At 35.8% G+C, this 14,176-nt stretch overlaps 1 long non-coding RNA gene across 3 annotated transcripts in view; it reads right to left on the bottom strand.

Moving 5' to 3' along the window:
• Positions 1-14,176, bottom strand: part of LOC129135211 (uncharacterized) — a 32,820-nt gene that overhangs the window by 15,318 nt on the left and 3,326 nt on the right. For all 3 annotated transcript variants that reach the window (XR_013180946.1, XR_013180947.1, XR_008536265.2), the window contains exons 2-4: positions 5,979-6,153; positions 4,060-4,161; positions 3,662-3,728 (exon numbers count right to left, since the gene is read on the bottom strand). This is a non-coding gene — a long non-coding RNA (uncharacterized LOC129135211). The remainder of the gene's footprint in view (positions 1-3,661; positions 3,729-4,059; positions 4,162-5,978; positions 6,154-14,176) is intronic.

The following is a 14,176-nucleotide window of genomic DNA, read 5'->3' as shown; positions in this document are numbered from 1 at the left end:
CAGGTTGTTTCCTTCTGCATGGAAATAAGCTACCAATAGATACATTTTATACTGATACAGCTCTATTCACACTGGGGAAAGGTAGCTGATACTTTAATTATGCCAGTACAGATAAAGAAGAGAAATGTCTGATAGAAAACCAAGTATCTCAGATATAGTCCATTTACCTATTGCAAGACAGTAACAATATTCCTAGCACAGGCAACACTTTAGAGTACTAATTCTTAATTTAAAAAATAATCCCTCCTGTGTCATTCTCAGAACACCACCAACCTTTGAAATGCTAATGGAATTACTAGAGACAAACCAGACTTGGAATTTCTGCCAGATTCTGTCAGGAGTTCATCTGACTAAAGTTTTCTCTGTGCCACTCAAGTGTCACTATTCTCTTCATATCTCCTTTTCTTTTAAAACAAACTTTTTTTTTAAGCAACAATGTTGTGGTAATTTTGAATCTTTTTAAAAACACTGGTAAAAGTAAAGTGTGTGTCTTGGCTTGAAAAATACACATAAAAGCAATTATTACTTCTCTGCCAGACTACAGCTTTGGAAATTACCTGTAACTTGCCAATGACAACAACAGGCAAGTAGTTATCCAGCAAAATTCCTTTAGCTCAGCTGCACAATAGTACTTCCACACCACCTGCATTTTACCTGGTTGTTTGAAACAGCATTTGCCAATTCCAGCTGTGCTGTTAAAAAAAAACCCAAAAACCAACCAAAAACCCAAATGTTTTGTTTCTAAAGGAATAAAGTTTAGGATAAAGCTATTTATCCCAGTGTTCTTTAAAGGACAAAACAAGAATGGTAACTCCCAGACAACTGAGTTGAGACACCAGCATAACCTGATAAAACAAGAATGCATTTTCCTCTTTACTTGTGACTTCTTTACAACAGCTTCCAAAATAGACTCAAGAGAAATCCATTGTTTTTGTCTCCCTATCTCTGCCTCCCCCTAAAATAAGACCTCTGCTCTCAGGAATCTTAGAATAAAGTGAAATATCTACAACTGTAACTTACCTATCAAAGGTGAACTGCATGTGCCTCACTAAGAATATGAATTGCAGCAACCATAACTTAGCACATGTACTGACAGGTACGTTAGTTATTAAAAAATTAGTAAAACATTGACTTTTAATAGCATGAATGTTCTCATCCAGGGATCAACCTGTTAAAAAGTGAGGTGCTTGAAAGTAGGGGGTTTTTGTTAGCTAGTTGATGAGCCTCAGCAAGAAGAAAAAAGTTGAAAATAAAACTCAACATTACAATTCTTGTACAGCATGCTATCATAAATTAATGGAAAGGGCCTACTTATATAGAAAATCTTGTTAAACAAACATAATGTCTCTATTTAGAAAAAATATCTCATTGCAAATAGTCAATAGAACACTTCAAAGACCTGCCAGTAAATGTAGTCTATTATATGCAAAATTTATCATTTCTCAATACTCTGAAATTCTGTAAAAATTAATTTAAAATACTTTTAACTTACAGAAAGCATCTTGAAGGATGCAATACCTAATCTACTCCTTAAAAATCAACTTCACTGCTCTTTTTGACAGTATTCCATAATGTACACAATTACCATTCCACAGCATGATAATGAAGTTAATCGTCCAAGCACTACATAGGCTTCATCACCTCCTCTTGATGAGCATGTCAGGAATGAGATATCCTCTTTTAGAAGACCCTGAAACTCCCATAGCTGTACTGCAGATAAGGCAACAGATTCTCCTCCTTCAAAAATATAACCAACCAGTTCAATATGACAACAATAAAAGACTGGGATCCAAGAGGAGATCATTTAAGCTAGATGTTCATGACCAGGATAACAAATTTCTGGGCCTGCTCTCAAAAAAATGTCATGATGTTGGGACCCAAAATCAGTGTAGCACATTGGGTGGTATCCAGTCCTGCCATTGTTGCTAAGCCCTAAGGTAAGCTACACATCAGCTCCCACATGAGCCCTCTCTCAGACATTCTTGGAACACAAGTCCCAAGAACAAGTTAAGATACGTCCTTCTGAGCAGGCAGGAAGCTGTGTTCTAAAGAACACTGGAACAAAGATATTCCATAAAACTAATATATCAATGGGTTACCCACAGAGAGAGGTACATGCACAGCAGATGTGTTGCTCAGAGACTTCTATTTTGAAGTGCTAACAAACTTATCTACAGTGGTATGAACTGTCTCTTAAAACACGTCACTTCTCTAAGATTGAATGTGCTGTGTGCTACATGATTTTTTTTTAATTATAAAGAACCTTTAATAACTGTTGATCAAATTTTCTATAACTTTACAAATTCAAGAGGTACAGGAATTTGCCCCCAATAGTTTAGTATATCCTGTGGCAAAAATTACAGGGATTACTCATTTCTATAGGGAAAAAAACCTTGTATTCTTCACCACTTAGGAACACACAACTTATTACAAGCATGTAATTCTCCTTCTACTTACTTAAATGAATTAGGAAGCTACTATAAAGCCACTTGTATTTAAATAGTTTTTTTAACCAATTGCTTGGAAGGAATTATTGCTTACTTTTTAAAGCAGATGATCTATTTCAGATGCAGCTGTTTCTCTCACATTCTATATTGCCTATAGAACTGAACATAGAAAACCCTAAATATATCTCATTGATGGTAACAGCCCATTGAAGTTAAATATCTTAAAAGGTAATACATGTATTTCTTTGATTTGTTGTAATCTTTTATCTTAAAATACTCTCAATTTTTATTCTTGATCTCAAAATACTGATCCTTTTATATTATCTTTCTGGTTTTGAAGGTGGCAAGGAAGTAAGTCTATAGTTGAAATTGGGTAAGTCTTAAAAACAAATACCCAAATCTGTCATGTCTTCTCTTTGAAACACTACAACAGAGGAAAAACTTTCTGTTTTTTAACAAGGAAAACTTACTGCTTTTTTTAACAATTACAGAACTATTTTCCACCTTTTTCCTCCCCATCCCTCCCAAAAAGCAGAGCAAAAGAGGAGCCTGGATGCTGAACTAGGAGAAGCCACCAGAGATGGCCATAGCAGCTCCTGCTGCCGTTGCACACCGTTCCTCTCCAAGTTTCCTTCCCCCAGTACTGAGGCAGCAGCACCACTGTACTTTCCAAGAGCAGAAATAAACTACAGCAGCACCAGTTCTGGGGGACTTTAAGGCTCTCTGTTAGCAACTATACTGAGCTGTCACAACACAATTTAGTTACCCTGCTCTTGGAGAAAGTGGGGACTAGCTGAAGCAGGAAACAAACCAAGTTAATCCCATGATCTGAAGAGAACCCCTATCACTTGGAAGCTGTTAGTTCTAAATTATACATTCAGTATGAGAAGACATCTCTATCTTTGCAAAATAAAAACCACAGTAGCTGAACCAACTACACACAGGTTCACATTGGAAAATGGGATTAGAAATAGACATTCATGTTCTGTGTCAGTACAGAAGTCCTCTTTAGAAACAGTACTGCTGGAATGTTAGATAATTATATAAGGCTCAAACAGCAACTAACAAATCCTCTCACAAATATAGACATGCCTATTTTAAATTAAATGTTAAGTGGGAAATATTTATAGTTTAAATTGCACACTTTGCTACTTAATTATCATAATTTTAAAAAGAAGACACCTTTAATTTCCTCCTCCAAAGAAGTTATTTACCTGATCTGTAGCCTGGGAGTCCCCAGTAGTCAGTTCTGAGATTCTCATCCCACTGAATGTCAAGCACCTAGCATTTGAAGGATGGTATTTCAACATCAGTTATTGACAACTTAACTTTGACTCACCAAAGATAAACCAACCTTCATTCCCACTCAGGTCAACTCATTGATTTCACAGAAAACACATTTAGAAAGCAGAGCTGAATGTTTTCAGAAATTCCACTGATGAGATAAAAAGGGGAAAAAAACCCCAGCCAGCAAAAAGGAACTGATATAAAATGCTTGAGACTTCTTGATGCATGATGAATCAAGTATTTTGGTATATTTCTGTGCAAAGTAACAAATAACCAAAATTACTGTTAACTGCTTGCTGAAATGATATAATCTCAAATACCTTACCTTCTTAATCTTCAGATACAGGACTCTGTTCTTTGACAAAAACCCAATTTTATCCTTGTACCAGAGGTTGTGTTAGGAAAATAACAGTTCTGCTGAAAGAGTCTGAAAAAAAAAATACACTTGCTGCTCTCAATATCCATATTATAGACACCTTAAGCATTATTATGAATAATATGGAACTTGGTTTCTGTTTCACTCTTGTCCTACTTTTGGTTCAATGGAACTGTGTTCCATTAAAGTTTGACTTCATGTGCAGTTGGAATAGATTCTCACCAACAAGACCTAATAAGCTTAAGAATAAATATTGTCCTTCAATTACCTTAAAAATAAATTTGGATACACCAAAGCCCTCAGTTTTTATAATTGTGTCATTAAAAAAAAAATTAAAATTGTATCTAGTGAACACTATTCATAGCATTCATACTGCAAAATAGGACCAGATAATTCTGGTTTGTGATGATTATATTGACATGTATTTCAATTTTTAGAAATACACTGAAGCAACAGCCTCCTTTTCACTACTGCTATTCCTGTTTGGAGTACACAAACAATTCAAAAGCTATTTTAAACTAGTCTCTGACTTCTAATTATCCATTACATTATAAAGCATTTATTTAAAACATCATCTTCATGATTCCTACAAGAATGAGGGGACTAAATTAAAGGCTTACACTTAAAAAAAAAAGCAATGTTCTTTCTATGTCACCGAAGTTCTCAGCATCAGTTGTCTACCAGGAAGGCACTGACAGGAAGTCAAACATGCATGAAAACACACAGAACAGGAGCCTCTGTTTCCAGACCCAAAAGATACCACAATAATATACCTGAGAAATTTGAAATCCATTTAATTCTGCAGGATTTTTAGCATGACAAATGATATTGTTAAAGCTTCTCAGATCATATATGCATCTAGAAAAATGCAAATGATCAAGTAATTTAACTAATAAATCTAATTTAACTAGCAAATCTAATTTAACTAACTAAACTAGTAATTTAACTAACAGAGTAGACAGATATCATTAAAAGATTCTTGATTTGTGCACCACTGAAAAGGCTGACTAACTGTACTCTACCTGATAAGAAACATTTGCTGGTGGGTTTTTTCTCACATTATCATTTATTTGTCTGCTGGTTGGAACACCAAACCCATCACCACTTAAAGAATCCCCACAGTTTGCAATGAGAACACAAGAAATTCAAGTGCCTGTTTAAATATTCACAATTATTTTATTAATTTACTGCTAATAGTTCTTATTGAATATACATTGCATATAGCTCCCATACAGAATATTACTAGAAACCAACTTGTGCTGTGAAGTCATGATCAAGTTATTAAAATAATTGGATGTCTTGAAAAAAAATAAATGCTAAATAGAGAAACCATTAGTCTAAAATTAAATCCTGGTCAGGTGTTACAATGCCAAGATTTAATAACACACTTTAGAAAAAATAAAATTAAAATAAATTTTTAAAAATGCCAAGGCTGATTTTTTTAAAGCAGAAAATTTTCCAAGTTGTGAAAACCTAACTGTGCCTTCCTTTTTACTGCCTCTGAATGACTTGAGACTTAATAACATTTTGATACAAAACAACAACTCAGGCTTAGCAAAATACTGAATTTATATAATAAACACATACAAAAAGTCTGAAAAAGCATGCAGCAAAAGGGAATTGTGTCATTAAGATCATAACCTCCATTGACAGCTACTTGAGAAATAATAAATGGTGCCAGAATTATTTTCCAGACTATCTCCCTCTACTCATCTTGTATGTCTGCTCCTACATGTGCCTTTTAATTTCAACATACTTCATGTGTCAAATGACCAACACAAAGGCTCTGACAGGACATAGCATATATGCTAATGTAAATGAAATGCCAGCATACCAAACCCAAGTAAGAATAATTAAACAAAACATACCTGGACTTGAAAAAGCACCCTTGAGCTGCATCAGTGCTAATTCCCAAATGAAGACTCTTCCTTGCAAATGAGTGAGCTTTCTTCAGATCATTATTCTGTGGCACAGGCTCCTCCAAATGGCAGAATGAATGTATTGCCATTATTGAAAATTTACAGATCATCTGAAGTAATTGAACTGCAAGCAAGAAATAAAGCAACTTTATTTGGTCTAAACTTACTGAAAATACTTTATTTAGTTTTCAAGAACTTGTTACTTAACAATAGCATATAAAATACATAAAGGATACGTATATGCAGTGATTGATAAAAGTATAAATTGATTCATTAAACCAGACAGACAGTTCATCTAAGCAGAGATGCCCAGATAAGGAACTTCCATTTAATGCTACTGCAGAGCACCATTTCCATACATTTTAGGGATGTTTCTTATACATTATATATTTCTTCTCTTCAAAGAGGCTTTCACCTGGGTATCTACAATGATACATGTATTTTGCAGAATATTTTGCTTGTAATATAGAATTATCTTCAAGTAGTTGAAGTTACCCCTTCCAGCATGAATTATTTTGTAACTAAAACTACCAAATGTCATCTACCACCATTGTGCTAATACAGACAGCTTTAGAAGGCTGCCTTCAAGTTTCTCACAACTTCAAGTTTCTCTGATTTTACAGAATGTATTCTGTACTACTTGGGATGCTTACTTGAGGGCAAGATGAGTCACAGATTCTAAAGGCATAATCTGATGAGCATCTATTCTGGTAAAATGCCAGTTCAAAGACAGAGGACCCTCCTGCTGCTTGTTCTGATCCTTAGGCCATGATCCCATCTCCTGGTGGAGCCACCCACTAGACCAGAGTGAGGAACTAGATTGGGTCAGAAATTGCTGCTTGCCACAGATCCCTCTCGAAGTCAGGATCAATTTTCTGATTCAAGTCACTGCATGATGGCACAAATCACTGTGCTAATACAACAGGAAGGAAAGTGAGGGAGCAAGACCACACAGCTAATTGCAGCTACAAATGTCAGTACTTAAGAACTGCTCTTGTCATCTGAGTGTGAACTACAAGGTACATCACAGCTTTGCCACTGAAAGCAGCATAGCATACTACTGGACTGCTTTAACTTTCAGTTCCACCTCTGCATCACTGGTCATCATCCCCACAATGGCATCAAAAATGACAACTTGCAGAGCCTCACCAAAATTGCGTGGGATACAATTTCCTGCCAAAGGCCATACACTGCAAGTTTAAGGTGGGATGAACTAAACAGGGTGTGTGAGTGTATAAGTATGTCGGTTCATCCCTCTCTAGTCTACTAATAACAGAAGCAACTTAGATATTCTTTAGACTGCTAAACACAGAAGAGATTAATGCAGTTAAATATGTCTGCTTAGGTTAGGCCTGGCCTTTTCTAACTTGGAAATCAGGGAGTGATTGAAACTTTATCAAAAAGGAAAATTGAAAAGTCATTTATAGTTTAATAAGAATTCAGAGATTTCAGAAATCCAAGTACTGGGCAGACAGATATAGAAGACCAACTCACAAACAGACCGAAGTGAAGTACAGACTGCAGCCTATGCCCTTGTTATTAGGGAACAAACACACAAGCAAGGGACACATGACAAGAACCCCAGCTGCAGCTGGTATTTTTCATTACCTCTAAGATACAACTGCATAGAAAGCTGTTGTATCTTGTGCTCACAAACTACTACACTATCCATGCAGAATTCAAAGCTACTTAAGTAGCATTAAAATAAGAGTCCTTGGTCTGCAAATTCCAGCTCTGCTCTTTGTGTTCAGTTTAGAAGTACAGTATGTACAGCACTTGACAGCTTCCGGTCTCCTGGCACAGCATCTCATCCTAACGAGATGCATTCTTCTTAGCAGATCAGCCACTTCATCCTTTAGAACCACTAAAGGAATGAATAGCATCGAGTCCTGGTGACTTAGGAGTCTTTAGCACTTCATTCTAGCATTCAGTCTTTTGCCACTCTAATCCCATAATCAGATAACATCCAATCAACATTATTTGAAAATAATAAAATGCCCATAACATCCTTGTGGCAAAGAAATAAAGCATAAAGAAATAACTCCACTCCCTCCTAGCACATCTTATTCCTTTTAATTGCTTTCTATACTCCCTAAAAGCCCAAGAGACCCATCAGGTCCTTAAAACATTATTTGCAATGTTACCATACTCCTTGTATTTTTAAATAAAAGCACACAAACAAGTGTTTTCCTGAAATACACTGCTACCAATAAGACATGACAACTATAGCCTGTTACTGAGATTAATGCAACTATTGGGAAGCTCAAAATGTTACATAAAAACATTTCTAATTGCATGCAAGTGAAAGTGATTGGCCTTTTACAGACAGCAGATTAGGGATTTCCTCTCTTATCACCAACTTCTTGCTTAAAAGTAAGTAATTAACAATACCAAATGAGAACAGTTATAGAAGTATCAATGGGTACAAAGTTTATCCAGACACAGGAAGAAAATCCATAATCATATGGATTAATAATCTCCCTGCACATGAGAAGGATTATTTTTTATTAAACTCAACCAGCTGTGTCTCAACATCTACATGTATTCAGATTCTACATAGTATATTCTAACAGTGGGGGGATTTGTAAGGGTGGTAGTGGGTTTGGGATTTTTTTTTTCAATATAAGAATGCCGTCTCACATTCTGAGTCCTTGCTTTGAAAAGTTTTTAGGGCCTCAAGCCTTTCTTAGGCTGCTAACCTGCACTGATGCCTTCATTACAGTAGTTCAGTACTAGTGGTACCTGAATTAGGCAGAGTAAGTTTAAATCCATTCAAGCACCTCAATTGCACATAAAGCATCAGACTTTCAGCCACTCTCCTCTGGACTAATTCTAGAACAAGTCAACTGTATGCTAGGAAAGAATTCCTACACAAGGAATTCAAACTGACATAACACTGTACACAAAGAATTTGAAGCAATACACAAAAAAGGCATGAGTGTATTCCTCTTACTGTTTTAAATCTTAAACTTGGGTCAAATTTGCAACTCCATGCTACAACGTGATGCAATTAGGTAAAATAATGGCAGTGACTTACTAGAGTTTAGCTTATCCAACTTAAATTTTTTTACAAAGGAAGTTATCTATTTGCATAATACAAGTGTGATAATCAAAAAATCATTCTAGTAGGAACAGGCCTCAGAGGTCATCTAGTTCAATCTCTGCTCAAAGTAGCATTAATATGTGAATACTCATTAATGATACAAGTTGTACTCTCAACCTTGCAGCCCACTAATCACATGTAATCCTTAATCAAATGCACTCAACTGCCTTTGATAGGATTACTTATCTGCAGAAGGGTTTGTGGGACCAGTCACTTGCCACACATTATTCCTAAGTATGGAACATTATAGCACTTCCAGCTGTACTCAGAGCCAGTGCCACCCCTGCTTTTCACTAATCAGTACTGTTATGAGAGCAGCTTTCCAAGGGGACCTGCTGTACAGGGGTAGATTTTGATGGATGACAAAAGGATGGAGTGAAGTAGGGGGTGATGAACCCCTAAGCAAGTTAGAAGCACAGGGCCGGGTCCTGGTTTCAGATGGTTTGCAGGTTGATGAATGTAGGACAGAGGTCCTGCTCTGAGAGATACCTATAAACCTAAAAAATACCTATAAAGAGAATTTAACACCACTGGTACCAACAGTCCTTTAGATATCAAGATCAGGGACCAAACTTCAGCAGAATAAGTTTGGGAACTTCTGTTATAGTACTGCCATTTTGTTTTGTTCCTCCAGTTTTGCTCTGATAAGGACCTCCATTTTGGATTTGTGCTTAAGTTCACACCTTTATTTCATGCATGACACACGGTACAGCATTGCTAATTACAAAAAAAAAAAAAAAAAACCAATTAAGAAACCCTCACTGACACAATCCACAAGTAATAATAAAAAAAGTTGAAATGTTTTATAAAAACATAGTTACTCAATGACACAAGCTGAATTACAAAATAAATTTGCCTTATATTAGTTCAGTAATATCCTCTGTTCTGAAGCATGAAATACAGTGACAGTTTATCTATGCTGTGTGACAATACATGAACTCTGCCAAACAAACTAAATAAAGATAAGTTAATCTTCTAAATAATTATTTCTTTTGAACATTTAATACCTGATGTTGTAAGTAACTTCAAATATTAATATTGTGGCACTACTGTAAACAATATAGGCACTATTTAAGTGGTAACAACAACAAGAAGAAATAAAAAGCAGAATATGTAGAAAAAAAGAAATTTACTTTAGCAGCTTTGCTAACCTCAGTCTTAGGACCATTCAAAAGGCATTTTAAAACACTGGGTTCTGGGGTATTTTTAAATGCACTGAAAACCTTTTAAATTCTTCAGTTCCAGACATTGTTTACATGCCTTCCCCAAGTATTCATTAGTAGCCACTGCTGTTTGCTAGGTTTCATAGAGGGCCTGTCCCTATTTGACCTCATTCACTTAAACTACACTTTACTCCAACAACATCCACAGAAGGAGTTAAATTTTCCACCAGCGTTTAAGTGGCAGAAGTTAGGTCACAGGATGGTGCACCCATATCAACCAAAAAGTCATGAAAGTAAGGGACATGGTTCAAGATGCAGGTAGGAAGAGGCAACAATCAAGCCAGCAACTCTAAAGCCAAAAACAAGAGGTCAGTCAGATACTCAAACTGACAGAGCATCTTCACCAGCAAATTCCTACCTTAGATATCTTTATTTTACACTTGTGTTAAGAAACTTCAATATTTTTTCTGATTAATAGAGGGGAGTAATTGATTCTACTAAATATTTAAGTTCCCTTTTAACAATAAACTCAATTGCTTTTGTGTTTTAGAAAAAAATTACTTTAGAATAGTTGTTTGCAACAAAACTAACTGCATTTCCATATTTGCAACCCTTCTTAGAAGCGTGGTGTTTGGCATACTAGCTGAGAAAGGAAGGGCAATACCTGACTACCAAGCAACAAATCCCTGTCCTGGCACCCTGTCTGAGAGAAGAGAGAATAAATTCCAAGGAGATGCTCCATGGTATGTTGCCAACACAGGTATGCCCACACATTGCTAGGTGCTGCTGCCATGTAAAAAGCAGATTATTGGGTTTGAGTTTTAGCCAAGGTGCAAAATTACTTTACTGAAAACTTTAACTAGGAAAAAGGCAACCAAAAAAAAAAAAAAAAGAGAAAGAGTTTTGTCAATTATACCATATTGTGTACAGGGAATGACATCAGCACACCTCAAAAACACCTCACTTCTGCATTGGCACACCACAAGTTATATAAAAATTACCAGTCTGCCTAGTTAATAACATTTCTGATATACAGAAAAAGACTATCAGGCTGAAAAGGACAATTACAGCCATTCCCTTGTGTTCTAAAGGCAAAGGTAGAAACGATGCTTTACATAGAACAAGTACTGAACACTACCATAGCTTTGGAACATATCTCTAATTTTAAAGTACAAAGGAAGGTTGAGAGATTGACAGGGAAGAGGACATGCAATTAGATGTACTTAACAGGCCAATGGGTTGCAACACTTGAAGAAAGAAGTGCTAATTTACATTAGCAAACCAGAACTCAGCAATATTTCATTTCAGCTAGAAGTTGAACTATTGATATTTTAGGCTAGAGGGAAAAAAGGTAATAATTTTTTGTTACCACCATGATCCCACTCATCCCTAAACCCCTTGTCAATCCAGGGTCCAAGAATTACAGAAAAAAATGCTCTAAAAACAGTTTGGACATTTAAAAAAATAATTTATTTAGAAAAGGGTAGTGGTCTCCAGGCCCAAAATGTCTCCTATTTGAGGGTGAAGAGCTACATGCATTCTTACAGCACCTAGCATAACAAAATCATGTGGTGATTCAGCACCAGAAGCAAATAAAAACTGTCACATAAAAATATCTGGGTCCTATACTTTAATAAAGACAAATGATTTTCTTTCATTAGCCCTACCTAAGGAATTACTTCGTATACAAATAAATTTTTCAGGCATTAAGAAAATCAAACAAAACTACCACAGAATAACTCAGAAACAAGAAAGATTTTGCAAGGGATTTAAGCTCACACAGAATTAGTCCCACCAACTTTAACAAACTCTTTAGACTCAAGCAACTCTGTGAAATATTAGGGAAGTATGCAATATTTTGACAATTCTAGAAATAGGAGACAGGACAAGCATTTGAAACTCTTCAGAATAAGCATCAGTCTTTGTTTGATTCTACACAGCACTTACTGGAAAGAGATGCCAGGAGCTGGAGCCTCTGTTCACACACAGTGTAAAGTGGCTGTAACAATACCAGCATCCTTACAAAGGACGTTTAATCAAAGGGGACTGCAGAAAGCAAAAACCCCCAAGACTAAATAAGAAAAGAACCACAAGATAATGGTGATAAAATGTAGCTCAAGTGCTTCAAGTAGCAGAGGGTACTTGAAGTCTCTAATGGACAGGTAATGCTACATCAGTATAAGTTTAAATAGTAAGTAAGAATGGAAAATCTGTCACTTTCAAAATTTCACAAAATGGATCATTTTCCTTTGTCAGTACCAATTGACATCTTACAAACTTAGGATCAGTCTACTTGAAAAGACTTCTCCCTTCTGAAAGTACCAGAATACAGGAAAAATACCTTCAAGCACATTATGGAGTGTAAAAAGAACAGGCCAATTTCTTAGACAGCGAGTGTGTTACTTAATATTCCTTGCTCTGCTAACATAGGAAGTGGGTTCTGCAGCCAAGATATTTAGAATTTTTTTCTCAAGATTCACAAGGGTTCAACTTTAACTATTATGTTTGATTACCACTACTTTTTTCAAGAAGACAAAACAGCCTTTAAAGTTACTTTGAAAACAGAATGAAACAACTAAGATTCTTTTTAAAAGTGTCATTATATCAATTATTGTTTACTTGCATAGATATAATTTAGTATTAATTTCCCTTTTATAAACACACACAAAAGAGTGATAGCACCTTTTACACCATCACAGTTTTCCTAAATTCCTGTACAATACTGTCTTTAGCAACTACTGCTGAAAATCACTATTCTCAAAATGAATGAAACTTTACTGATAATACATCTTGGAATTCTGCTATAAGTCAATCAGTTAAACCTAAAACCACCTTAGAAATTCCAGACCTCCATACAGAGGAAGAGAAAAACAGTATAAGGGCCAAACAAAAAGGAGAGTCAAATATAACCTGCCTTAAAAGAGCAATTAATGCATGAAACCAGAAACCAGCATATCACATCCGGGCAAGTGTTAACTATTTGTTCATTTAATTTCAAAGCACTTGGCTTGCTGTAATCCTTCTTACTTAGTAAGTCTTTTAACCAATGCAACTCCAAACATCCACATCAGTTTTTCAAATCCTTAACATCAAGCTAGCCAATATCTTGGTCACTACAGAGACATGAATTTTGTTTGATTGTTGCTGTATTACCTCATTCTGAGTCCTATCCAAATCCTTCCATCAACATTAAGCTGTATTTTCTATTTTTGCTGATTTTGACAAGAGTAGCAACACAACACCACAGAAACATAACCTAACTACTGGAAGATTCCTAAGGACACAAATGCACAACATAACCACCATGATCATATCAGATAGCAATCAGCTTTCCACGGGTTTCAGAAACAACATTTCATCACTGGTATTTCCCCACTAGAAAGATTCCTGAAAATAATTCATTTCTGGAAACACAAGAGATACTAAGTTAGTTCTTGGCTGTTGTTCCCTACTAGAATGGGGTCAGAAGCCTACAGGCTGTAGAAAATGGAGGTAAAATAACTTAAGAATAGTATGAAAAATAAGAAATTATGTTGAAGGCCAGCTACAATTCCGAAATGGAAATCTTTGCAGTGATTTGCAGAAAGCACTGCATCAGGTGTCAAGCTTCTCTCTTTCTACACAGCAAAAAACACACTCCTGTTAAGGATGACAAAATAAGAGGCATTCTCATAAGATCCAAGAAGAAAAAAGAAATTTACCTTTACCTCAGAGCAATATATAGATTTCTCCTGCTCTGTCAAGGCTACAGGCATCATAGTAGGGAAAAATGCAGCACTTCTTTTTTTTCCTGTACTTTTGAAAATGAGTCATAAAAATGTAACAGGTTTTTACACCAGAAAAAATAAAGGGTTTAAGCGGGCAGCAGTTGACAAAAAAAA

Source organism: Agelaius phoeniceus, chromosome 2, assembly GCF_051311805.1.
Source record: "Agelaius phoeniceus isolate bAgePho1 chromosome 2, bAgePho1.hap1, whole genome shotgun sequence".
NCBI classification, from domain to species: domain Eukaryota; kingdom Metazoa; phylum Chordata; class Aves; order Passeriformes; family Icteridae; genus Agelaius; species Agelaius phoeniceus.
The sequence above is the reverse complement of the archived record's forward strand: the minus strand, read 5'-3'. Positions and strand labels throughout refer to the sequence as shown.